The sequence below is a fragment of the Nipponia nippon genome, unplaced genomic scaffold, assembly GCF_047370975.1.
Source record: "Nipponia nippon isolate SJK-2023a ecotype South Korea unplaced genomic scaffold, ASM4737097v1 scaffold_5, whole genome shotgun sequence".
Taxonomy (NCBI): Eukaryota; Metazoa; Chordata; class Aves; order Pelecaniformes; family Threskiornithidae; genus Nipponia; species Nipponia nippon.
The window spans coordinates 26,560,429-26,586,630 of NW_028262369.1; the positions used below are offsets into that span (position 1 = coordinate 26,560,429).

The 26,202-nt window shown below is 40.1% G+C and overlaps 1 protein-coding gene across 7 annotated transcripts in view; it reads left to right on the plus strand.

Moving 5' to 3' along the window:
• The window catches only part of GLIS1 (GLIS family zinc finger 1), a 207,664-nt gene that overhangs the window by 66,248 nt on the left and 115,214 nt on the right, over window positions 1-26,202 (plus strand). The window contains exon 2 of one of the 7 annotated variants that reach the window (XM_087733118.1): window positions 19,743-19,829. The exons of the other annotated variants lie outside the window; for them this stretch is intronic. The gene's annotated coding sequence lies outside the window, so the exon portion shown is untranslated. The remainder of the gene's footprint in view (window positions 1-19,742; window positions 19,830-26,202) is intronic. 7 annotated transcript variants of the gene reach the window in all.

Genomic DNA, 26,202 nt, shown 5'->3' on the forward strand with positions numbered 1-26,202 from the left:
GGTAAGCAAACCTGTTCTTACCTTTAAAAATGGTTAATTTATTTGATTCAGGGCTTCGTTTTTCGCTGATTGATAGTATATGACCCTTCACCTCAGTCTGTATCTAATGAAGACTCAATGAAATCACAGAACTTGAGCAGTCAGGAGTCACTTGAGACTATGTGACAAGCAGATAGAAAGCATAAGCTGAACTACTTGTTTGTCCTAAAATTGAGTGTTTCTGCAAAAGGCACTGGAGTCAATTTGTGGGAAAGGAATTAGGAATTCCAAAACCAGTTTTGTTTCCTCCCCCCTACCCCCCTCTTTTTTTTCCAAATTTCAAATCTGTTTTTCCCAGGAATTTGAAAACACATATGAATGAATTCTTTCATCTTTCCTTCCACTCCTCCCTGGGCTGATAGGACATCTGTGATACCAAGTTCAGTGTCCTGTGGGACAAGGAAGACCACTGCACATTTCATGTCCAAGACAAAGTCTGCAGGAATCACACAGAGCTTATTCTAACCAAATGGATGTGGCATACATTTGTCAGTATTAGAAATGAAGCTGAGTCCCCAGCTGACATGAATTGTGCGGTGGATATGAAACCTCATGGTTCTGCATATAACCTTTAAGCAAAGGAGCTAGGAAGAAGCTTTCCTTATGAAAAGATTATTTCCTTGTTTGTAGTTTCAGGTTTCCATGGTTAAGGAGCATTTCATGCCTCACTAAAAGCAAGATAGGCCAATCCTTCCCAGAACAGTCACTGTATTTCTTTCCATTCATTGTCCAGGCTTTGTTTGAATGCCTAGATGCCATAACATGTGATGCAGAGGCAGAGCAAGTCAGCATAACTGTTTATTTCCCTTTCCTCAGTTGTGCGAAGCAGCTACATGATTTTTTCATCTGACAATTGTAAAGCTTTTAAGTGCAATATTCTAAGAGATGCATCTTTGCCAAACATCATATCTCCTCTGTTTATCCAGTTATTTAAAGAAGCAAAAGGGAATCTTCTCCCATTAGTCTCTCACTGCTTCTGTAGAGCAAGGTATGTCAGGAAACATGCTGCATGCAGTCTCCTTCCCCACCCCATGCTTGGATGCTGAAAAATTATTGAAACAGTCTTCTGAAAAGTGGAAAAACTTGGTGGATCCATTTAGCCCATGGATGGACAATTTAGCTTAGCTAAGATGATGCCTGCTTTTAGGTTGAAAGCACTCTTTAGTCCCTATCAAGGATGTAACAGATCAAATCCTGTCCCCTTCAGCTACAGTGTTTGCCTAAACATACACCGTTAGGCCTTCGTTTGTGTAAATAACTGTAGTTCATTCACTAAAGAGTTGAACTGAAGTAAAGGGAGTTTTGATGATTTGCATGAGCTGAGAACCTGCCCCATCATCTCCTTGGAGCAGAATTTGACTGTGCTGTCCATGCGTGTCTGTAAATGGAGGACAAGTTAGGCACCAGCAGCAATCATGGGGATGTGTATTCTGATCAGCCGACAGGATTCACAGAACCATCCTGGGCAGGTCAGGCAGTCATTCACACAGCATGGCATGAGAATGACTGGACAGACAGTATTTCCTTCCCAAGATTTTTTTCTGAACTTTACAGGTTTTCCAAGAATATCCCTTCCATGTGTGCAGTCATTGCTCCTGAGGTGCATAAATGTCTCTGATTTTACTAGGAGACAGATTACTATTGTGTTGCTATTTCAGCTCTTTTGAAGAGCCCATGGATAGGAGCAGAGGTTTTCATGGGGGCACTGGGCCTCTGGGCTTTAGCATCAGTATAAATTACTAGAGAGTAACAAATCACTGTGTGTCAGCTGCTCAGTTGTGAGTAACCATATGCACACTCTTACCCTGCAGCACCTCCTTGTCAATGAAAGGTACTTTAGCTCTCTTTTCCTAAAGGAAAGCTACTTTGAATAAGGTTACACTTACTTAAGGAAAGTGCCTGTACAAGACAGTAAGAAGTGGTTGATAAATAATAACTTGCCACCTTGCAGAAATGTATCTGTGTGGCAGAATTCTAGATCTCTGAGTTTCTCAGTTTCCTTTTACTTTTTTACTTTTTTTACTTTTACATTTTTTTCCCAGTTCACTAAGAAATTGAAAACAGTTTAATCTTCTTCATCTGTTTCTGACTTCAGAATGTGTTGGTATCTTCCTGTTATTTTCCTTGGAAATTCAAAAATGCTCTTGCTGCTCCATTGAAGAAATATCCTTCCTTGGAGGATTTCTGTTAGAATAAAAATTTGGAAATTTAATTTCCACTCTCTCCTGAACTACAGCATTCCCCTCAGAAAAATTGTCATTCTTTTCATTCCCTGAGTGCTCAAAAAGAAGGAGAAAAAATTAGAAAGTTTGCCTTACGTTTGGGCTTTATTGACTCGATCGGCTAATTTCCTTATGGTCTGTCTCCAGAAGAATGTAGGACTTGAAACTCAGTGTTGGTCCCAGAATCACACAAGTCCTCTAAACTGGATGAAGTGGAAGGAAAGGAACTGAGATGGGAAGAGGGGTGTCCTCCTTTTAAAGCAAGTATTATCTCTCAGCTGTTTTTGTTTCATGAGCACTACCAAATCAATCCAGTGGAGATGTCTGGAGAAAGTTCTTTTCCCATCAACCCTAATGTCAGTTTTGAAGATCTCTATGCTCAGTCCTGGTGAGAGACTGTGTTTGAGCGAGGCTGAGATCATAGAATCATTTAGGTTGGAAAAGACCTTTAAGATCATTGAGTCCGGCCGTTAACCTAGCACTGCCAAGGCCATCACTAAACCATGTCCCTAAACACCACATCTACACATCTTTTAAATACATCCAGGGATGGGGACTCAACCACTTCCCTGGGCAGCCTGTTCCAATGCTTGACAACTCTTTTGGTGAAGAAACTTCTTCTATTATCCAACCTAAATCTCCCCTGGTGCAACCTGAGGCCATTTCCTCTCATCCTATCACTTGTTACTTGCTTGGCTTTCTTCTTAGCTAGAATCTAGAACAGTAAATGATTGACGGGAGGTTTGTGATTAGAGGCCCTGGCCTGGGTATATTCTTAGTCTCTGAACAGTCATGGAGCAGAACGTGTCCTGCAGCCATTTCTCCTTCCTATGAGGGTCTGCTAGCAGCAGTCATTTTGATGGGCATGGAGACTACAAGCATACCGTATTCCCAAGCCAGGCCAGAGGGAGGGATGTGCTAGTTTGCCTCCTTGGTGATGACAGACCTCGAGGCCTTGCAAATAAGAGGGATGGGATGGGAGGGCTGGGATGACCCAACAGGGAACAAGCTGAGGAAAGGGAGGGAGAAAGTGGTGACAGGGACTCCAGGGCTCCTCTTCTTTCCCTTCCTTTTGTCCCTTCCTATTGTTTTTCCCTGTGGATGCAACCATGAAAATGTGACTAGGCCACAACTTAAGGTGAATGGGAAATGACAGAAATCTGACACTACAAGAAAATGTGTTAAATTATTGTCTTAAGCTTGGCTTTCACATAGGGCCAGATCTCAGATTTGACTGAGCCTTGGGGCTAACTGCACTGTGCCCCATTTCTGGCTGCTCCTTGGCCTGAGCTATTATTTTGCTCCCATCAAAACCCTCATTCCCAGAAATAATTTCTCACTCTTTCTATCCTCTGAGCACTAAATCCCAACTTATTTGTCCCAGAAGACCTCACTGAAATATGCTCTGGCAAGGCTCTGACTACCTGCCCTTTCACTAATTGATAACCTGTTGAGGAATGGTCCTTGTAGCACACAAAGCAGTGCAGTCTGAGCTAATTTGCCAAAACTGAAGACAGATCGTAAAAGGTATATAAACCTACTCTAAAGAGCTTACTTTCTCCCTTTTCTTCTGCCTTTGTATCAGTTTATTTGTGATAGGAGGCATGTCTATGGGGGACATTTGCATTGATGATTCCCTGAGATGCTTCTGAAGATCCTTCCTTCTGCTTTAAAATTTAATGTCAAGGTTCCACCTGTCTGGCAGTGACAGCAGAGGCTTAGGAGGTTCAGAGTTCAGGCTTAGCTCCAGTGGGTAGCCCTATATATATGTGTATGTGTGTGTGCGTGTGTGTGTGTATATATATATATGTGCAATTCTGGAGCCTGTTTGAATTATCCAGACTTCTTCCTGACAAAGATCATGCAATCCCCTGTGTGCTCTCTGGCTATATTTTAAGATCCTTCTTTGTGGAGGCTTTATATTAGGTCTTGCCAGCAAATACATAAAGCATTGAAATGGGGGTGGCCAGACAGCAACACTGTGACAGTAACTTCTCTATATAGGGTGATTGTATGGTCCTGTAGTACTTGGGTGTCTTTCAGCCTTTAATATATATTTATTTTATTAGTATCCCTATGAGATACAGGAGTGCTGTTACTCCCATTTTACCAGAAAGGCATAAAATGCAGGCTGAATTCAGTGACTTGCCTGAGGGCCATCCAAAATGTGAATTATCAGCTCCAACATGTCAGTCTTCGCTCTAATCCAAGGACCGTCCTTCCTTCCAGGCCTTCAATTGAACATCAGCAACACAGTCTTTGAAGATAAATCATACACTGTTGGAGGAAAACCTAAAAGTGCCCTAACCTTACCCTAATTAAGGTGCTCTAAGAAAACAACAATAAAAGACATCAGCTGTGATGGAAGTGTTGAGCTTGATAGGGAGGCCTGAAAGATTCAGACAGTAAAGGGTCATTTTTGAAAGAATAGTAAAATATATGGAATAGATGGAAGATTAGTTCCATTAAACCCTGAAAGCATATCAGTTCTATCAGTCATTTTTGTTAGCTGGCCACACTAATGTTTCCTGCATCAAGGTGATTCAGTAAACCTTAGAGGAATTTGTAAGGTTTATTTCATGTTGCTGGAATTTGTCTAAGCTGGGGTTTGTACTGGGCAGTTACATTTACAGAATCTGCAGTTTGAAAAATCTGTTTTGCTTCTTGGTTTGCCTGTTCTGTAGCATGTCATCCACCAATACAGAGGTTGTTTCTCTCTCCTGTAATCTGACATGAATTAAAGTGATCATAAGGTGTTTTTTTTTTTTTTTCTTCTTATAGAGGAGTACAGTTAGCAGCTGTTGTTGAAAAGCTAATTTGCAAAAATAGTGCTTCTTTTGTGCGTGCATGTGTACTTACTTTGTATAAGCAGGTCCTCTGTTTGCTATTTAGATTAAGAATTGGTATCCTAGCAGCTATTAACACTAATACCATCCTGGAGCATCCAGAAGGCACTGGTATCAGTGGAACACGCAGCTTGCTAGGTGTCAGGAGCACTTTCTGTAGGCTTTTGTGGACATTTCCTACTAAAATCTGACTGTGTTCGATGATATGCTTGTGAGACTTGTCAAGTTCAAAGCATGAGTTAGTATGGCAACAGTACTGATGCATCCATGGAAATTCTGGCTTTATTGGCTTTGGCTAAAAATTGTGACTATTTTTGAAGATTTTAAAAACATTTGGGGGATTAGCAGTCATTTTTCTCCACATAAGGTATCTTTTCAAAAAAATATTGACAATGTTAAAAAAATCATGGTTTCTGCTGAACTTCAACTGAGTTAATAAAAAAGAAATAAATCTTCTGACTTATCTAAACTACTAAAATGTTGGCAAGGTGAAAGCCTAAGGAAAAATAAGTCACTTCTGGCAGGGTGCACTCTCTTTGTTTTGCGTTTCGTTACATTTATCTATGAGTCCATTGTTGCTACTTGCTTTCAATAAAAGGCATTTGTCATACAAACCTTACTCTGATCGCTGAACCAATCTGTAATTTTAATGAAAAGATTAGATTCAGGTAAATCAATTAAATTTACTCAGAAGAATAGCCTGATAATGTTTAAGGGCTGCCTTGACTGACTGTAAACTTTTCTTCCAGCATTCTTAAAGAATCAATAGAGCAACCTCAAGCGCTAAACCAGTAGGGAGAGAGAATTAAAAAAAGCACGTTGGTAATGACTGTTATTGCTGTATAATTAATACAGGCTTTGTCTTACAGATTTTTTTTCACAGTTCTGTTTGAATAAACACTAACACTTTAATGGAGAATCGTTATGAAACTTCCAGCGATGAAATGCTCAGAAATATCCATGGCGCACTGTTCACTCATGGGAAGTTAGAGCCTCTCTGCTAAACCCTATAAACTATAAGTAAAAGTATATTGTTTTGTTTAAACTGAGGCCCCATCATTGATTTCAGCGTACGTCACATTGCAATAAAACTGTGGCCTTCAGTATCTTCTGAAAGCATCACTGTTACGGAATTACACAATAGGCGTTAAAACTTGATGACTGGAGAACAAGATGTAACATGCCTTAGAGCGTCAGGGTCATAGTAAGTGTCAGCTTTTAGACATAATGTTTTCCTGGCAAGACAGCAAGACTTGCCATCCCTTTGGACTAGGAGGAGAAGGGACATTTCTAGGTAGAGCTGAGCTTATCCTTGCAAGAACAGTGCATCCTTTAAGGCTAGGAATGGTGTATTTCTACACAAGGACAACCTGTTGGCCAGCTGCACAGAGAGATTACAGGGAGGTGAAGTAATGTTGCTGGGATGTGACCAAAGTTCTGTGCTGGGTGGAAGTGCCAGAGGGAAAATAGTGGCAATTAAAATAGGTACAATCAAGGTAAAACTCATGAGTGAAATCCCAATATCCATACTTCTTTCTGATTTGGTTGTTTGTAGGTAGAAAGGTCATGGACTTCAAAGAAGATTTTGGCTGCAAGGTCAGGATTTAGTTCACTAAGTATTTTAAATTATTCTTCATAATTAGTTTCTAATAAAAACATGGATGATTAAGTCTGGGAGAGCTCAGAATTTAGTCCTTGATTCTGCCTCACATTCTTGTCTTTCAGAGGGAACTTTGTCTAGTGTTCCTCATTTATAAAAATTCATTACCAATATAAATCTCATCCCCAGATGTTTGCATATCTCTGAAAAAAATACAGAAGTGTCTGAGAAATCATGTTTGATTTTATAAAAATCACTTTTCCCTTAGTACAAACCTAACTGCTTGAACTGAAGCAACTCTTCTAGGGTCCTCTAAATAAGAGAAAACTTTTTAACTTTAAAACTTTAACAGGCAAGGGAGCAGTACAGCAGGATGGAGATAATGAAACACAACAAAGATACTAAGAACAGATATGACTGCTTCAGCAGCATCCTGTAAGCTGTCAGGTACCACTTAGCAGAGACAGTAGCTACATCTGTGTGGTTTGTTTTTTCTAAGAAGAAAGGCTGTATTTAAAGCAAACATACCATGTTTATTCTAGCAAAAACAAATAACTGCACTTAATTTTTGTTTTATTTTATTATTTATTTTATCTTTTAACTTTTGTGTGTGTAGAATATGTTATTTTTCAGATGCGTTGTCCCTTTGTACCTTTTTTGGTCTCCTGTTCTCTACATTTAAGTTGTCTGGGGGCAAGGCTTGTCTGTCTTGTTTTGTATTTGCACATCCCTAGCAAAAGGAAATTTACTTTAGGACTAGAGATTTCGGGCACTATGGCAATATGAATAATGAACAAGTACTCAGCTTCCTGTCTCTTTATCCCAGTTGATCGTGTCACTGTATTGCTATGAAGAACAACTCTGTATATGATATGGTGCAAATTGGGAAACTGGCCTCAAAATACCTTCGTGTCTTGTGCTGAAATCCCATACTGACAGGCGATGCTGAATTTAGAGTGCTAGGTTATTAAAAATAGAGGGTTTCTAAGCAACAGTGTTTATAGAAGGAACACTTCTTGTTCCCAGTTTTTCCTTTGACTGCTGTATCTATAAAATAGCTAAACCAACAGTATTGAGGAGGTTTCAGTGTTGCAAAATGATTAATTCTGTTACTAATGAAATGGGGCTTTGCTGCCTTGTGCTCCAGTGTAATTGCACTGCTTATAAGCAAGGTACAGGATCTTGCAGTGAGTGGGTTGCTTTGAGCTCTCTCTGTTTTACAAAGCATATTGTTTAGGGTTGTTTTTGTGAACAGCAGTTCAGTGATCCATAAAATAACATAAATTGTCACATAAGATAAGAACTCGCAAAGGAAAACCTTGCATTGACTAAAATCCTAGTTTTACCTCAAGTATAATATTCTAAAGAACAGAAGAATGTGGTACCACAAACTATGGAAAATGCTGTTTTACAAAGAAAACAAGTTCTGCTTGTCTCTACGTTGTGTATTTTCCCTCTTCTTCCAGATGATTTATGTAGTGACTTTCACAAGCCTCACGGCATTTTATTGAATTCCAAAGGAACTTTACTTATATAGAGATGTGTGTGATAGGATTAAAACTCAAGTGTCTGTCATTTAAATGCTAATATCTCTGGATTAGGAGAACTTGGCAGTAATTACCAGAGCCAGTGATGGTGCATACTGATTTGAGGTAATCAGTGATGTTGAGTGCCCTATGCTGGGAGTAGAACCAACACTGTCTTACGTCAGGGTCAAATCAAAGGGAATTACATTTAATAGAAATTGGCTATGGATGACTTTGCATAGGATGCAAAGTCCATTTGCATAGGATGGCTGTTTCTTAGACCCAGATGTTGGTGAAAGGCTCTTCACTGCTGTATGTGGAGGGTGGGTGAGCCCAGTGCAGGTGTCACCCTGTGAGAACTGACCATCCTGTAGCGTTCTGGCCATTCTTTCAGCTGTGCGATGGTGAAGTCAGGCTGCTGCATACAAATGCATTTATAAAATCAGTATCATGTTTATAAAAATCAAGTAAGAGTAACTAATTTATGAGATCACTGAAGAGGGGTTCTGCAATCTTAAGCAGCTGAAAGAAAATGTTGCCTGTTTTAACACAAAACTATGATTTCAAAAGAGACAGTCTGGTGAGATTTGATGATTACTCCTGATTTTGTTTCACAGATGAACTAAAATTCATTATTTGAGAGAAACAGCAGAACCATTTTCATGAATCAGTATCAAACTTTTTAGAAGAGAATTTTATTTCCCCGTATGTCTAGATTATTGTAATGGTATTAATCTCTACACAGTGTCCTGAATCCATGCAGTATTCCCAAATGCTAATGTTTGTATTGGCACTTACATGTTTACAGATGTATGTGCAAATCCAGTCTTCTTCCTCTTGATTTTAAATTTAGGAGGCTGCTGTGACGGTTTTCTCCTGCAACCTGCGGAAACTTCCTCATTTAATCCTTGCTGAGTTTACTGTCAGGTGCTGCATTTTAGCTAGACCTTGCTCTCTTTAGGGAGTTCACTGATGTCCGAGCAGAATGCATGCCAGCAGATTGTGGAATATAATTTGTAATACAAAAAAAAACAGGAGATGAAAATTGTATTTTAGTGCACAAATTTCTTAGGCCTTTGTTTATTATGTATTCTGTAGTAACTAATTCCTCCAGGACAGTTTATATCTAGATTTGTCCAGCTTCAGTGGGAGCGTGTTGAGTGAGCATGGAACAGAGTGCACAACACACAAGATCTAATCTAGCAATGGCATGTGTGCAAGCAAAACTTTGCATTCGTGCATTGCCCCAGGGATTTCACTGGGGCTCTGCCTGGGCACCCAGTTCTGCCTACATGGAATAAATGGCAAATAGGAGTCATGTGTCTGAAAGCAGCACAGAGCTGTCAGATGCTTGTTTTAGCCAGACTTTAGTATTTGTATAAACACTGTAAGCACTCTGTTGCAAAGCTTGGAAAACATTTTGCTCTGGCTTCTTTGTTTTGGTTTGATTTTTATTTGCATGCATCATTTTACATGTGAAGAAATTAACCCAATATAACCAACCAGATTGTGCAGAAGGTAGAATAAGGTTTTACAAGAAGAATTTGTTTCCTCGTGTCCTTTCTCTTCTGGAACATAATTTTACCAAAAAAAACCAATTTGAAACAGACACTGATTTGCAATAACAAATGTTAAAAAACAATCCAGATATCCACTGTTTTGTGAATGCAGAGTCACACGTTATTGAAAATGCACTAGGCTCAAATGTTTACTTTAGACAATGATTCTGAACACTGGGAAGTTGTGTGTCTTACATACAAATATTAGTCTTTCATCTGTCTTCAGAACAAGCAAATATTGGGAGATGAACTTGCTCATACTTTCACTGCTACTTGGGTGAAGTATTTTAGACACTGAGGTACAAATTTGCTTTTGATGTTGGCTTATTTTTCTGTATATCTTTGGGATAATAAACATGGAGAAAAGATACATTCATTATTAACTTCCTAGAGACTGGCCATCTGATTTATGGCTTCAAAGTGTCTCCATTTAATCTGTCAAAACTGATTTTAAACTTCATTTGTCTTCTGTTTTTGGCAGCACTTTTTACCTTGAATTCAACTGTTTGACATGCGTTGTACCAGAGTCACATTTTAAAAACATTTACAGTATGTTGCATAAAAAAGGTTCAATTTGGTACATCTGCTTTCAATATTATGCATCTCTAAAGTGAAAACAATTTGAGAGTTGGCATTGGGAATGTTCTTGTAGCTGTGAGCACAGAATTTAGGTAACTTTTATAAGAACAGAGTAATAATTACAGAAAATGAATTGTCACTGAATAAAATTCTCCTGTGATTATCACCAATTAGAGTTAACAGCTCCGGTGGCCTGCTGATTAGATGCAGGACATGGTTTCCCCAAACTGAAAGACAGGACATTTCTCAAAAGATTTTTTTAAAAATTACTTTCAGAGACTGCATTCGTGACCGTGCAGCATTAGCAGCCCCCTCAGACTTTGGATGGACACCTCACAGTGTAAGCTACCTCCCCCAGAAGGAGAACTGCATCTCTGGAGCTGATAAAACTCTTCCTGCTCTCCCTTCACCATAAAGGAGCAGAGCCTCAACTTTGGGCTTCTCTTCAGACTCTGCCTTTCAGGCACTGACCACTTCTTTCCTGACTCTGAAGCATGGAGTTGGCATAGTGGGAAAATAGTGCATTGCAGGCGGTGGGGTGGTACACCAAGAAGGAGCTAGGTACCAGGCAGTGAGCCATACAACAGCGTTGTAGCTCTGCCAGAGTTGTAAGAGAGAAATCTTCTCCAAGTACACATACAACTCAGGGTTCCCCTGTAGCCCCTGTGTTTTTTAATCATAGCTGCCTAGGCTTGTTTTTAATGGCTTTCACCATCTTGCATTTTTTCATCCCTGCTGTCACTGTGTATTAGTTTTTTCCTGCACTAGTTTGGATGGTTATCAGTAGGGGAATATTACATGAGTAAAGATCACATAAGAGGATGTATTAGCAATAGAAACATAGGGTAATGGGGAGCTGGATGACTGTGCTGGCAGTGCGGGTAGATCAGAAAGGCATTGCCTTAGGAATATTCTGCAGAAAGGCCTGGAAGTGAAGTGAGGGCTGAGAGATCCAAGTCAGACATGAAGCCTATGCTATGAAGACCTCCTAGTAGGGACTGTTCAAAGTAAGAGTGAATGAAAGAAGACTGAAGGTGAAGTGGTCTGTTTTTTAGCTACATGGAGCTACCTTTGATGACTTATTATCCATGAAGTGATGTCAGAGACTGAATTTTTAAGTGGTGGTAGGCAGACAATCATCAGCAGAGTCAGTATGGTTATGTTTGGTTTTGTAATTGAGATTACCAGTGTGAAGGTGAAGAGGGAGGAGAGAAATAGAGAAAGGGCTAAGCTCTTTGAAATTGAGAGGACATGAACAGGATCCATCCTCTGGACAGCTCACTGGAGTAACTGCTTCTCCCTGTGCATCACAGGGGTTGGTCATGGTTCCCACTAGTTAGAACAAAATAACCTGGTGTTCATATGTGTGCTTACCAATTCAGAGAAGTCTGCTGGGGGTTGACACTCCTTGCATTCGCCTTGGACCTGCCTGGCGTAGCATTGGGGGATTATTGCCTGCATTCTCATCAATGTAAGGAAGGATTTAAGCAGTTTCATTTTTTTCTGTACGTGCCTGATGCTGAGCCTGGGGTTTTTATTCTTTCAATTATGCTCTGTAGCACTTGGAATGCTTAACAGAGCCAGGCACAGGCAGTGCATAGGGATGAGAGCACTGGAATAGAAAAATAAACAGCGGAAACCCACAGCTGAACTACCAGATGCTGGGGTTTGTCAAGAGTTTTTTATAAGAACACAAGGACTCTGACTGGGGTCATTATCTCCACCAGCCACTTGTCAGCATAAGTCCCTCTTTTCCTCACCACCCTTCCCCCCCGCTTCTTTTTTTTTTCCTTCTATCTCCACTCCTCCATATAAAATGTCCCTGTCCAACTGTGACTGAAACAACTGATTAGCTGCTGCTTCCTTGAAAGAGAGGACCCGCAATGCCTACACACACACAGGTGTGCAGGCCACCATGTCACCTCTGAAGACATTGCTGTGACACAGGGCTTGCCTTAGACTATGGGAGAGCAGAGGGAGACACAGGTCACCGGATGACAGGATGTGCAGGAGGAACTTCTTTTCCTCCTTTACTAAAAGCACTGATGTGAAAGTGTGAGGGGTTGCCTTAGCTCTGAGCACCGGTTGCAGGGGCAGAACATAGTATGTGTGTGTGTCGGCTCTCTCACTGCCTCTTCTCATGGTCTCGCCTCTCCCCACTTTCTCTCCTGCCAGCCATTAACTGCTGGTCTTCACTACCACAACCTAAGCCCAGCACTGCAGTTGTCTCTACTTCATGTCAAGAGATTTGACATGCTGTGCTTGGCCCATGATGCAGAAAAAAGATGTAGAAACCTTAAGCTACAGTTGTGCCAAGGCCACTGCTGATGTGCTGAGTGGCACTGGCTCATCATTCCTTTGTGCTCTGATGCTTGTATCCATCAGTCTCCTAGGCTGTGAACTTTCTAGGGCAGGAGTCATATTTTTGGTCATTCCTGTGCAGAATAAACTGCAATGGCATTACAATGCTTTGTGCTTTGTCAATATTAATAAATAAATAACAGGGCGTGCTGAAGAACTGCTCAGTTCTCACTGTATGGGCAAAGAACAGTCCCTTCTCCAACACTGAGAGGAAGGAGAGCACAAGATTCCCTCGCGGCACTGCTATGTCTCTGTTTTAGACAACCACTACCTGTGTCTCAGAAGTAAAAGCTGGGGATAGCTCATTTGCCATGGCTGCACCTCAGTCAGGTGGGTGTGAGGAAAGAGGCCATGGATGATCCCGAGCAGACCACAGTAGTTCTGATGGTTTGGCCTCTGTTGGATGGATGTTCTGCAGCAGAGAAAGTTAAGAAATATCAATGGGCATTAAAGGGGAAGCAAAACCAGAGCAGGCAGTACATGTGGCTGACAGTGACTATAATGCATAGCAGTCTGAGCATCAAGGGTCTGAGTCCAGAAGGAAGGTCAAGAGAGATTCCTACCAAAGCCAGTAATTATTTTCTTTTTTAGCTTGTTTATTTTCTATGCAGTTAGCAAAACGTGACTCTTCATTATGTGTGGTGTAACCAGTCATTAGCTCTATATACATGTCTGGGATTCAGTTACACAGAAACAAGATACTCCGCTTTTCCACACTGGCTGAGAAGAGGAAAATGCACTGACATACAGGCGATGTAGACCTGAGCTTTGGGAAGCCACTCTTGCTTGTGTGAGAATAGTTGCTGCAGCACACATACTGGTGTTTCTGTAGAGCTTAGTGCTTTCTAAGCATATCCACTGACAGCACAGTGCCTGACATCTGGGCTTGGCGTTGTACCAGGCTCTGAGCAGTTTTGCCAGCCTAGCCCTGGACCTGGGCTAATACGGCCTCTGGAGATAGGCTTTCTTACTGGGGGGTGGGAAACCCCCCAGGGTGTTACCCTGCAGTGTGAGGGCTTGGTAGCTCAAGTCACACCAGCTTAGAGATCCCTGCAGCATGCTCTGAGGTGGCTCAGCTTTGGTGTTGCTAGTCCCTTCTTTCCTTGCTTTTCTTTTTGGAAAACTACTGCTAATGATTTACAGTGCAAGTAATGCATGATACTTGCTTCCATAATATTACAAGTAGTGATTTTGGAGCTGTGCTGCTCTCGTCTTTTCCCTCTTGTTGACTGCCAGGATCCATGCAAATGAAAGGCTATGACAATGAGAAGGAAAAATTCCTTGTTTTTCTCTTTTTGGGAACTTCCAGAGGTTGCATTCCTTCCCCTTCATCTCAGCTAATTTCTTAGTCAGCGTGCTTAGGATCACATGGATTTCTGCCAGGTAAATATGGATTTTTGTGAGCTGTACTCTGTTCTGTCAGCAATCATTTTAGCTCTAAAAGGCCATGGCTTAGCGTGAGGCTTGGATGACACACATGTTCAGCTTCCAGCTCCTTTATTTTTTAAATGGCTTCCGTTACTCACTCTCTGCTGTCTTTTGCAAACCAGCCATAGGGTTTAGATGTATTCTGCAGAACTTGTGCTAAACCAAACAAGGCAAACCTAAGAAAGGCTTAATTAAAACAACAGAAATCTCACACTCACTGACTATTGCTGGAGCCATTTTTGCCTGTAAACAAAAAATTCAAATGGCTGATTTTCTCCCCTCAGTTTCATAAGTGGTTACTGAGCTTCTGCAGTTGCTACATTCCTTAAAAAGTTGTTATTTCTTTTTTGGTCACACACTAGGGGACTCCATTGTTTTCAGTGGTGCCTATTGAGTTAGGCCCATCGACAGCAGAACTCATTCTGGGTCATTAAGTTTGGAGGCACAGTAGTATAATTCAGTGACTTTATTCTGTTTCTTAGAAGAGACTTGTATTAAGTCACGCACACAAAAAAACAGAATAACCATCCTTAACCCTTGCCCCAAACCCTGAGAGCATTAAAGGACCCAGCCAGGCAGCCTCAGGTAAAACATTAAGAATTTGCTGGTTGAACAAGAGTTGCTATTCCAATGCTACAGCAGAATAATAATAATAAAAAAATTCTGAGAGCTGTGTTTAGGCACATACCAGGCAGAAGCAGCGAAACAACATTGCTGTCTTATGTTATTAATGATTCTAGTACTGTACTGTTCTAGTGTTGACAATTTTAACAAGGTTCCTTGGAAAAACTGGCTGTGTTCAAGAGAAGATTCACACAAACAATTCATGATCTGGAGAATATACTATACCATAAGAAAATGAAGGAGGCCAGTTAGTCACTGAAGAAAAGGTAGGAATAAAGTCTAAAATTATCTACAGAGGGAGAATACCAGGTATATCTTGTGTTTTAATCTAGCACACAAAGGCATAATGAGACCCAGTGCCTGGGAACTGAAGTCAAACAAGTTCAAGCTATATAAAATTCATGCTGAGAACCACGGAACAAACTGCCACAGAAGCAATTCTCCATCATTTAAAGATTCTACTTTGAGATTTGATGTCTTTCTAAAAGATACACTCTAGATCCAACAGTGTGTGGTTATACTAGATGCAGATATCCCACAGGAAATACAATGCACCAGGCACACTGGCATTCTTTCTGGGTTCAGCCTGTAAACTGTGTGGTCTTTGGAAGTTGCTCTCTATTCCTGTGCTATGCCTGCTATTCACAAACTCTGTCACTTCACCATAGGGTCTCCATTTCCCGCTTAGAAGTAATTCTTATAGGGCATGCTTCTGGCTTTTTGGTCCTGACAGTTAGGGAACTTTGCATACCTTTTGACCACACTTTACCTGCTATGGGATCATTTCCATCTCCACAGCTCTTAACCTGGCACTTTTTTTCTAGCACTAAATTCACATAAAAATGCACATTCCATATATAAATCCTCATCCCTCACTATCAAGGTTAGCAGTGTTCCAAGGTGATACAAAAGAGGAAAGGAATGGGATGTTTGCCCAGAATTGTAACAAGCTAGACTTTGTCAGTCTGAGGCCCTCAAATCTAGTCTGAGTAGAAGATCATCATTCTGTCGGTGACTCTCTGCTCAGTTTAGTTATTCAACAGTATTTACCGAGTTGCTGGCTCCAGTATTTGTATCTCTAATTGAGCTCTGGAAGCTTTTATTAAAATGGAGATGTTAGAATTCGTCCCTTCAATGTGCATCTTTAGATACTCAGTTCTAGAAGGCTTTATAGGTCTGATCTTGCACCTTCTAGTTTTGTAGTACTGTTATTTCACTGGCTATGGCAGTGACTCCTGATTGACAACCAGACAAAACCAAAACTGGACCCGAAGACAATATGATTAATGAATTACTCTCAGTTTCACTGGATCAATTAGATCAGCATGTTAGAATGATTTCATGCCCTTCATGTATTCTTGATGGTGGGGATGGTCAGCAGAAAAAATGCTGTAAATATGAAGAGTCAGCCCTAATTAGAGTTTTGAGAATGCCATAACACTGGAATCTGGACAGTGTGCAAGTATGTGCAGTTTCCTGAGAGTTTTTGTTTAGTGTTTTATGCTGCTAAGTTGAGTTTTGGAGTGATGGGACCTTGGTGGAGGCAACCTTTACCTCTGTATGGATGCGTTTGATAAGTTCTATACTGAGATTTCTAGGCATTTTTCAGAGGGCAGTTTAATGCAACAGTAAGAACCAAGAAGAAAACTGGGCCATACCAAAGGTTCATTAACCTCATTATTCTGTATCTTATCCAAGAAAAAAGTTTAAATAATCCAGATGAGATTTAACTGCTGCGTCTGACTACCATTGTGCTGCTTCCTTGCTGGCTCACAGTGAAGGAAGCATGTACCTGCTACCATCTGCAAAGAACAGGATCTGATAGTGTAAAATGTGGAGGGAAAAAAAGTAGCTTAAAGTACAGAAAAAGGTCTGCTGGAGAGAGTTCAGAAGAGAGACAGAGGGAAGACAGAGCTCTGGAAAACATGATTTATGAGAAAAAATGAAATGAGGGCTGTGTAACACTGGCAAGAGAAGACTGAGTGGAGACAGCCTTCAAAGACATAAAAGGTTACTATGGAGGGCAAGAGAACGGACTCTTCTCCGTGTGCAGTTTGGACAGAACAATATGTAACAGACTAGGTTGTGCTAAGGGGGCTTTAAGTTAGACATTAAGAAAAAAATTCTAAGCCAAGTGAAACAACTGACTGTGTTGCTGGGAATGCTGGGGAATTGCTGGAGGCTGTAAAAGATAGATTGGCCAAGCACCCCTTAAATCTGTGAGACTGGATTATGCTGTAGGGACACAGGATAGAGTAAATCACCTTCTGAAGACTCTTTCAGTCCTGTTTTCTGTGATTGCATAATCTGTGTGTCAGAGTAAAGGGCTTCTCATGATTACAATGACACTTACGTATCTGTTTCTTTACTGGAATATCCAGCTTTATGTAATCACTGAGTTACCTTATTCTCATGACTTGTGTGGAAAGTGCAGACCCAGTTTACAGAAGGATGTAGAAGGCAGCGATGCTAAATGAAAGTAGAGAGTACTCCATGCACCTCCTAATCCATAGCAACTGCCCACTGTCATCACTGGAAGATTCACAGAGGACTTTTAGCAGGAGCTAACTTCTAATTGTTGTTTATTCAGTGTTCGTGTAAGCCAGCACCATTCAGTGAGAACATTTTCCCTTTTTGTAGCCACCCTTGTACTCCTTAATCTTTCTGCATCATCCTATCTCTGTTTTTCTTCTTCCCTGTGCCTTTACCTCTTCACAGCAGATTCCACAATAGCCTCATTCTTACACTGTCCCACAGTCTGCTAAAAAAACCCCACAGCAGAACAGGTAATGGTGAGGGTGGCATGGTTATCACCAGAACCTGACTTTCTGAAGAGATTGATACAGTCAAGATGTTCAGTCCTCCCAGTTGTTGTCTGAAGCTGCCCCATTTTTGATAGAAACCTGAACTAGTTATATTTAAGTCATAGAGGAGAGATTTTCTTCTTACTGTGTTACATGGCATATGGATGTTTATTGCACCAATAACTCATGTGTTTGACACTATCCTTCAGTAGACTGTTCATGTTGGTGATAACATTAAGGTGTTTGTTTAACATGCATTGCATATCTCTACAATCCTAAGACTGCAGTTATAGATAACTGCTATTCTCAGACTTGTGTAAAGTTAGGGAGAAGTGCCTCTGTTGTGGAGAGCCTGCAAGAGGCCCGTTCATTGGCAGTGAGTGCAGAAGGGTAAATTCTACTTGAATAGAATTAGTCCCAAGCATAGTTCTGGTAAAATAGAAAACGACATTGCAAATCACTTGGTGTTAAATATATTTCAAATCAAACCTTGAAATAATGCCAAAATCCTGGCAGAAAGAAATGTCAAACAATGAAAACAGCAAATGAAAAGTAGCAGGGGAAGGCTGTTGCTCTTTTCAGCATATATTGGGGAAACTGTTTGTTTGTCTTGAATTTTGTTTCTGGCAGTGTTAATTCTAAGCTGAAAAGAAGCCATTACTGTATTAGGTAGCAAGTGTTAAATGATCAAGGAGACTGTGTAGGTGAAATGGTTGCCTGTTTCTGGTAGCAATTTGAGTTTTCATTGTAAAAAATTATTTTATGCAAGAGCACAAAGAGGTTGATAGGGGATGTAGGTTACTTGGTAAGTGTGAGAGATCTGCAGTGAGTCTTAGATGGAGGTTGTGTATGTGAGGATGTCTCCTTTTTAATTAGAGAATGGAGAAACCAATGCAAGTTGCATTAGGAGAATGTGTAGTCTTCAGCAATCAAATGCCTTTTCACTGTAGTTTTTCATCACTCTGATATGTAAAGAACCAGGAAAAAAATGTCTGGAAGAACCTCTTATAACAAGTGAGCTTGGAGCAAAGATATCAGTAGAGAGGAGAGACTCATGAAGCCTCTCATAGGAAAGCAGCTTAATTTGCACTTTTTGGAGGGCTGTCAAATGGAAGACAACCCATAGCTGGAAGCTGATGTGCAGTGCAGGTTTACTAGCTCCCCTCCGTTGTCTTCCCTTTACGTGTTGGAGCATTCCCATCACATAGCAACATGGAAAGTTCTTTCTAGACTCCCAGTGCATTTTGATTCCTATTACGAGTAATTTTCTGTCTCCTTTGATAATATGTAGACTGGTTTCCAAATATATGCATCAGAATTAGGTCCTTAAGACTAGATGTTGTGCATCCACATCCCACCAGACCTTTTCTTCCATCTAGCTTGTACTGAAAAGAACAAAATGCTTTTTAGTTACCAGCTTCTCCCTTTGTTTAAAGTTTACCGTTTCTGCATAACCCTGTGTGATCTACAGTGATTCTGTCTTTGTAGCAGTTAGCTTCTGTGGCTTTTACTGACTTGGTGACACTTCCAGGCTTCTAAATCTTTGAGCCCAACATCCTGATGGAAATAATTTTTGTTGTGGTCTGTTGGGTGGTGGTTTTTTTTCTTTTTTAATGTATATAGTGTACTACTGAGCCAGGCAGACATAAAATTCCTTCTTGGGACATAGAGACATACATGTTTACACAAGACATATGCAAGGTGCCATATGGCAAAACCCCAGCTTTCATTCCCTGCACATCCTTGTGTTTCAAATGTTTGGGAGAGCATATATCCCTGCGGAGTCTTTACATGGTCTGCTGGCTAAGAACGTCCATGGAAAAGAGAGACTAAATGGACTAAGTAAAATATAGGGGAGTGGAGATCTGTGAGTTTAAAAGTTCAAGATTTAATAAGTAAATGGGAAAGCAATAACCCACATGCAGTTCGTAGTGGGCATGCTCTGGCTATTAGTGAATTAAATGACTTAGAGGAAAAAAAAAAAGGAATAGATTTTCTCAAACTGTGCACGTATGGAAAGATCCTGTCTTCTCAATGGAGTCATATAGCGATGATGAAAGCATGTTTACAATAGGAACAACTCAAGTACCCTCATCACAAAATGTGTGAACTTCTGTCTTGAAAGAGTCACTCTGGAGTTCTTTTAACCTACAGGCCCCGTCTAACTACAGGCTGCTGTGAAAACCCTGGTGGTGTCCATTTAGAGCAACAAAAAAGACAAACCAAAGGGGACAAGGGCAGGTGAGTGTGTACATAACCCTAAACGGTGTAGAGTTTTCTTGTACCTTACACCAATGTGCACAATGGCATTTATTTGGGGAGTGTGGATTGATTTATCCTGGTTCAGCTGGTCTCTGGGAGCACAAGTTGTTGATCTATCTCATGTGTGAGAGCAGGGAGTTTAAACCAGATAGATTGACAGCAGCTTCTGTGTGTTATGTGTGTTGCTCACATTGAAAAATACAGCTGTCTGGTACCCAGATAGTGTGACCAGCTTGAGCTAAGGTTAAAACTTTTGCATCTCAATAGTACAATGGATTTGGTAGAGCAGGCTTTGTACAGTGTGGGAGGAGTCTTGCATCTAAGGCATCCTGGAACGTAAACTGGAAGGTGAGGCACAGGTTGGAGAGGGTTAAAGATGGCAGTGGAAGAGAGGGTTTCAAACCAAGCTTAGAAATGAAGGGGGAATGGAGATGAGTGGAGAAGTGGGAAAGGAGAATGGGGCCAATGTCTGTATTTGCATCTCCTTTGAACATGTTTACTCATAAGGTGACAGAGGCACCCCTATTCTCCTGTGTTTGGCAGGGCAAGGAGAATTACAATGATATGTCCTACCTATCAGAAATACTAAGAATTAAACCTATTCCAACATGGTCTTCTTAAAAAAAGAAAAAGAAATACATCAAATTTCATTACATTGAGCTTATATTCTCCAAGTGCCCATTAGGAGGGTTTTAGGATTTCCTTTTAATTAAAATAGTGTTTGTTGAGCTTAATATTTTCCTAAAACATTTATTTTAATGTCTTTTCCCCCTGTTACTAAAATCCAAGCAGTGAGGAAGGATAACTGACCACAAAAAGGCCAGATGTGCCGAGAACAATATTTTTCAGATTGCCTGGCAACAGGCAAAAGGTGATTCCAAGCCGAGGAGACTCTGTAACAATGAATGTAATGACAAGACCTGTGTTTCATCAGACTGCAAAAGGTTTTGTCCTGACTGCCACAAAAGAGGGCAATGGTCATTTTCAGTCTGCTCTCAGCTCTGTTTGAGGGCATAATTTAGAGGTCTGAGATCCAAATAGGAAGCCAAGAATGTTGAGTTTCAAACCTGAGTGTAGCGAAAGACTCCTTGTGATAGGAGACAGTTATTTTATTTCTCCAACAATCTATTCACTGTTGCCTAAAATGGTTATATTCTTACACATCTAGAGCCTAACTCAGAACATCAGCTAAGGCTGTGAAGTCACTGGAACCTGAGCACATGGCATGTGTTTTCCTGAATCTCGGCCATACTCACTAATTTCAAAAAGTGTTGTGAAGGTCTCTGCTGGAAATCTAAGCTACGTAACATTGCAAGCCATTTTAGCAGTGAAAGATGTAGTGTATTGTTACTGCGTTCTTTGCCTGCCTGTCGGACTCCAAGATTACTTTTAAAATATCATGAAAAAGTCAAATATGGGAGCCATATCTATCCACATGCTCAAAGGTGAAAAGGTTACAGATCTCTAAACTACTGAAATGTTTTTAAATTGTTTTAAGTTAGACTGACATAAAATTAGCCACACTTCTTTATTCGATAATGCCAACACTACTCATTCACTCTTTTAAAATACTGTGTGTAGTCTGCAAAAAGAAATTACACAGAACAGAAATAAAATGCAATCCAAATAACTTGTTTTAAAAATAAATCAAACATGAAATAAAAAATATAGATATAGCCAATGCTTTGGGTCCAGAATTTACTAGAAAGATACATGTGGGTTATATTTATCTTTCACAAGTTTTTAAGATTGATACTCGACAATTTATTTCACTAGCTGGGTTGTTTTCATTTACAAGAGTTTTCTTAGCCCTTCTGTCTTCACTCATACATCAATGTGAAAGTGAAGAAATAAGTATTTCTGTTATAGGATTTTATAGGATGGTTCAAAAAAACTTGGAGGAAAGAGATCCTTCTTTTTTATTCTAATCTTATTGAATGCTGTTGGTTTTAACCCTAATTTTTTATAGATTCATATCACCTGTGTCTATTTTTAGATTGGCAGAGGATCTGCCACCTCTCTTTTGATACACGAATGTAAGACAATTTGGGTCTTCGCTTGGCTCTCAGTATACGGTATGGTCTGCTCTGTAATAAAGAATCTTTTGGTTCTCATTTACTGTGTTTTTTTTAAGATAGTGTACAAGCGTTATAAAAAAATGAAGCCAAGTCTTTACCAGCTGTATGAAACAGACCTTAAAATGTGAACAGGTTGTAACTGATGCGGAGATCTAGGATGAACCTGGAATGTGGTGTGAGCTGCTTTGTTCATCTTTGAGATATGAACTCTTGAATGCAGCAGTGAAAATTTAGTGCTGTTACTGTTAACCACTTCAGTCCTCAGGTAAGGTCAAACAGCAACAAGAGACTTGGAGATCTCTTGTCTTGATGCTTTGGAGAAAGAATTGTTGCCTTCCTTTGCCAGTCTAAATGAACCAAAGGAGCTGTGGGTGACAAACCATTCTATGATTCTATGATATTGAAAGTCAATATGTTTGACCCCATGGGCTGCCCAATGGGCTTAAAGAACGGTGCAATTATATTTGAACACTTTTAGTAACTTTTCCATGTAATGTTGACTTTGATAATTACTATCTGTGTAGTTGTTTCCTCAGCATGATATTTAGATCCTGCACTCACTACCTGTGCATCACAGAAGACTCAGATAATTAATGGAACAAGGAAGGAATTCTGCACCTCAATCACTGCTCTGGGGCTATTCAGCTCTAAGGGATTTCTTGCCACCTTCTACCCCAGGAAAGAAACCTAGTGGTGCACAGTATTGATATCACACAGAGACAAAATCAAAACACAGAACTTCCCAAAATACACAGGGTAAAACTTAGCTTGTAATAGAAAGGTAGAGTTTTCAAAGCTTTGTGAGAGTGTACATCTACCTACATAAAGAGTCATGGTCGGGCAGTCTGGGACCACATCATGTTTGTGTGATTTAAAAAAGGTAATCTTTCATAGTCAAATGTTATTGGAAGTCTTGTACTGAATTAGAAATTATTGCAAAGGTCTCTTAAAGTGCAGAACTTCCAAGTGGTGAAAAACCCAAATGTCTAGAGGTTTGTTGTGTACCAGATGGTGCAAATGACTGCAAAGAGGTCAAGAAAAGATCTGAACATCCCCTCTTTTGGGTCTCCAGGCCAAGATCTGGAAGTCCGCGTTTAGGGTATCTTGTTATGAGCTTGAAGATCTAAGTGAAAATAACAATATCGCGTTTGGGTAAAGTCTGCTTAAGGCTGTAATGTCATACATGGCTATTCACACCAGCCTACTTCTGAAATGTTTTTCCTTCTCTTAAGCTGTGTCCATAATAGAAAAATTTAGACCCAAACTCATGTCCTTTCTAATAATGGTTCACTGAAACTAAAGGAGAAACCATGTTTTTTCACAAGGTATAGAAAATCTGTCTCCACGATCACACAGTTGGACTTGCCTTGTAGGAGGTATAAGAACAACTATAGTATCTGTTTTCTGGCCTTTATGCTACTTTTCTGTCCCTCCGGCTTGGTATTGTAGGATTAAGACAAGCTCTCCCATTCACCATAGAGAATGGCACAACAGGCATAAAAAACTTGGGGAAGTGTTGATTTTGTTATTGTTGTTGAAAATGCTGTATGTTCATTTTGAAGATTCTGTGTTCTGAAGCTTTCAGTTCATTCATTAGAGTCTTCAAGCAGGCAGCAGAGTGCTGTGCATCTCTCTTGATGCTCTTTAAATTACTGACTGTATAGGAGTTGTGGCAGTCACTCCAGCCATACAGTAATGGAGATTATTCAGCGCTAGTTATGTGGAATGGGTTGCTGAGTATGGGTACAGTACCTTCCGTACAATACATGGCTTTGCTGTGTTGGCAGCTTTTGAGTTAATAATTTTCTCTCAGTGGAGGGCTTTGATGGCCTCTTCCAGTGTGGATGGTTTTCACTTGTTTGAGAAAATCTGGTACTGTTTGGTCTTTCACTCATCTCACGTGATTCATCCAGCTGCCAGTAACAGCGTTCCATTTCTCAGTGTTGTCGTGGTAAATTTTGGACATCACATCCAAATAAAACCAAGAATGGGAATTTTTTTTTTTTTAAAGAAGCAATTAAAGAGAATGAAGCAGTAAGAAAAAAAAGCAAATGACCTAGTTTGGTCTTCGCTGCAAAACCCACAATCCTCTGGGGATATCTAAGTATGTTAGGCAAATATTTCAAAGCTATCTCTATTTGAATGTGAGTCATTTCAATTATTCCGTTATTTGTTCATTGACCTTAATGAGGTAGACTCCAAAGCACGGCAACATGTGTTTATTGTTGAATAATTACCCTTTTGGCAAGTTCTTGCTCTTATCTTCTTAGCCTTAATAGCTAATTTTATCAGTAAGAGTAAAGCCTTCCTAAATGGTAAACATCATGTTCCCCAGGGAAGAAAGAGCTATTGCCCTTTAGTAGGGTTGTTTTAAACGTTGATCTCATTGTTACACAGGCAGGTTTTCCTTTGTGTGAGGAGATGTTCTGTTTTCCTCTAGGAGAATTTACCCCTAGCAAGAAATGTAGGGCTGACTCTGCAGATTCTGACCAGCGTGAGCCGTCCTTCCTGACGTGTGTAGCTTCATCACAATCAAGGGGACAGTTCTCACATGATTTAATCTGGCATAAATCAAGAAAAAACTCCCCCAAAGTCAGTTACCCCAGAACGAAAGAAGCAAGATCTCCAAAATTGAACTAACTTGATTACTCATATGGAAGGAATTGCCTGATTGCAGCCTTTGCACACTACTGTATCAACCTCTTCCGTTCCCTTCACGAGCATTTAAATGTAAAGATATAAATCAAAACTGCAGGACAGAAAAAGAGAAAGACAAAAGTTACCTTGATGGATTCCACTTCCATGTGATCCTTCTGGAAATCATTCTGCTTTTATTAGATTTACTCTCTGTAAATTAGGATTAGTTTTTTTATATGGATTTATGAAATAGCTATGGTTCTACTGAAAGCAGGGTGAACTCTCTGGTACAAGGCAAGGAGTATGTGCTCTTTTCATCTGTTATTGTTAAGTTACAGTATGTAGGTTAAAGGCCCCTTGATACCAGTGAAAGAAGAGATCTAGTTCCAGACATGGAAAATGCTTAAATCTTGTGTGTGCCAGTCAGTGATATTAATATTGTATAGAACAGCCAGTTTCTGTTCTGGGGCCAGATTCTGTTCTGTTACACTGGTGTAAACCAGACTTTTTTTCCTTTTTTTCAGAGGCAGTGAATTTGCTTTCACATGTGCTTGAACAGTTGAACGTAGACTCTGGCTGTCTGTGTTCAGACACAATCTTTTGGTTCTTGTCTTAGTTGCTGTGGGGGAAAACAAAAAGTGAGCCACTGGTGTTGTTCCTTGTCCATCATTGTTCCGGCTTCCATGTAGTGGGCACATTTTGGAGGGCTTTGATGCAAGTGCGACTTCACTCAAGGCACTGTTGTGCAAGAAATTTTTAGCTCTTGTTAATAAATCTGCAAGGTACTTTGTGAAGGCAAATGTACAGTGGATTGGCTGAAACACATAATTTCACAGATGTAGCATAAGTGTTCTGTTTCTTTGCAGGGAGAAAATGTATTTTCTGATTTGACAGCTACAAGAGAAGATAATAATTTTTGACAGCAGAGGGATAATGTTCATGTTATTCTAGGAAATTTCCATCTTCACACAAATAGGTATCAGTGTGTGCTACAGTTAGTATTGCTGAACTTTGGTGGAAGCTTCAAGTTTCTGTGTTTTGATAATATGATAAAATTGATAAAATGCATATTTAGAAAGCCCTAATGAATTTCAGACTTGTATCATTTGAGGAATGAAAGAAAGTAAGTGTTTTTATTACAAGTCCAGTATAAATCTTAAACATTTTAAAAGAATCCACAGTATTTTGGAGGGAAGATACATCTTGGATATATTTCAGGTAACATTGCTGATGGAAAAAGTGAGGAAATGTGAATTGGGTATTGTAAGTATGACTGATTATCAACTTCTCTGGGTGGTGTGGCCTTTAAAAGCGTATAGAACTTATTTCACCAGTGTTCAACAGTGTATTTGGATACCCTTTAAATGTGATTCATGTATCCAAATTAACAACCACAAGTCTGATTATACAGTCTTGCTAAGGTAGATATTACCCCTGAAGTGAGTTAAATTATGATGGGATGAAGCCAGAATAGGAGTGGAATAAAGCCCAATGGAGCTATGGACTCCAGAGGATATAACGATAAATTATGTCATGATTGCAAGCAGGGCAGAGCTAATCATCACAAACACCCACTGTAAGCTGAAAGGCATCCAAAATGAGCTTCTTAAATGCCTTGGTCCAAAACCACCAAATAC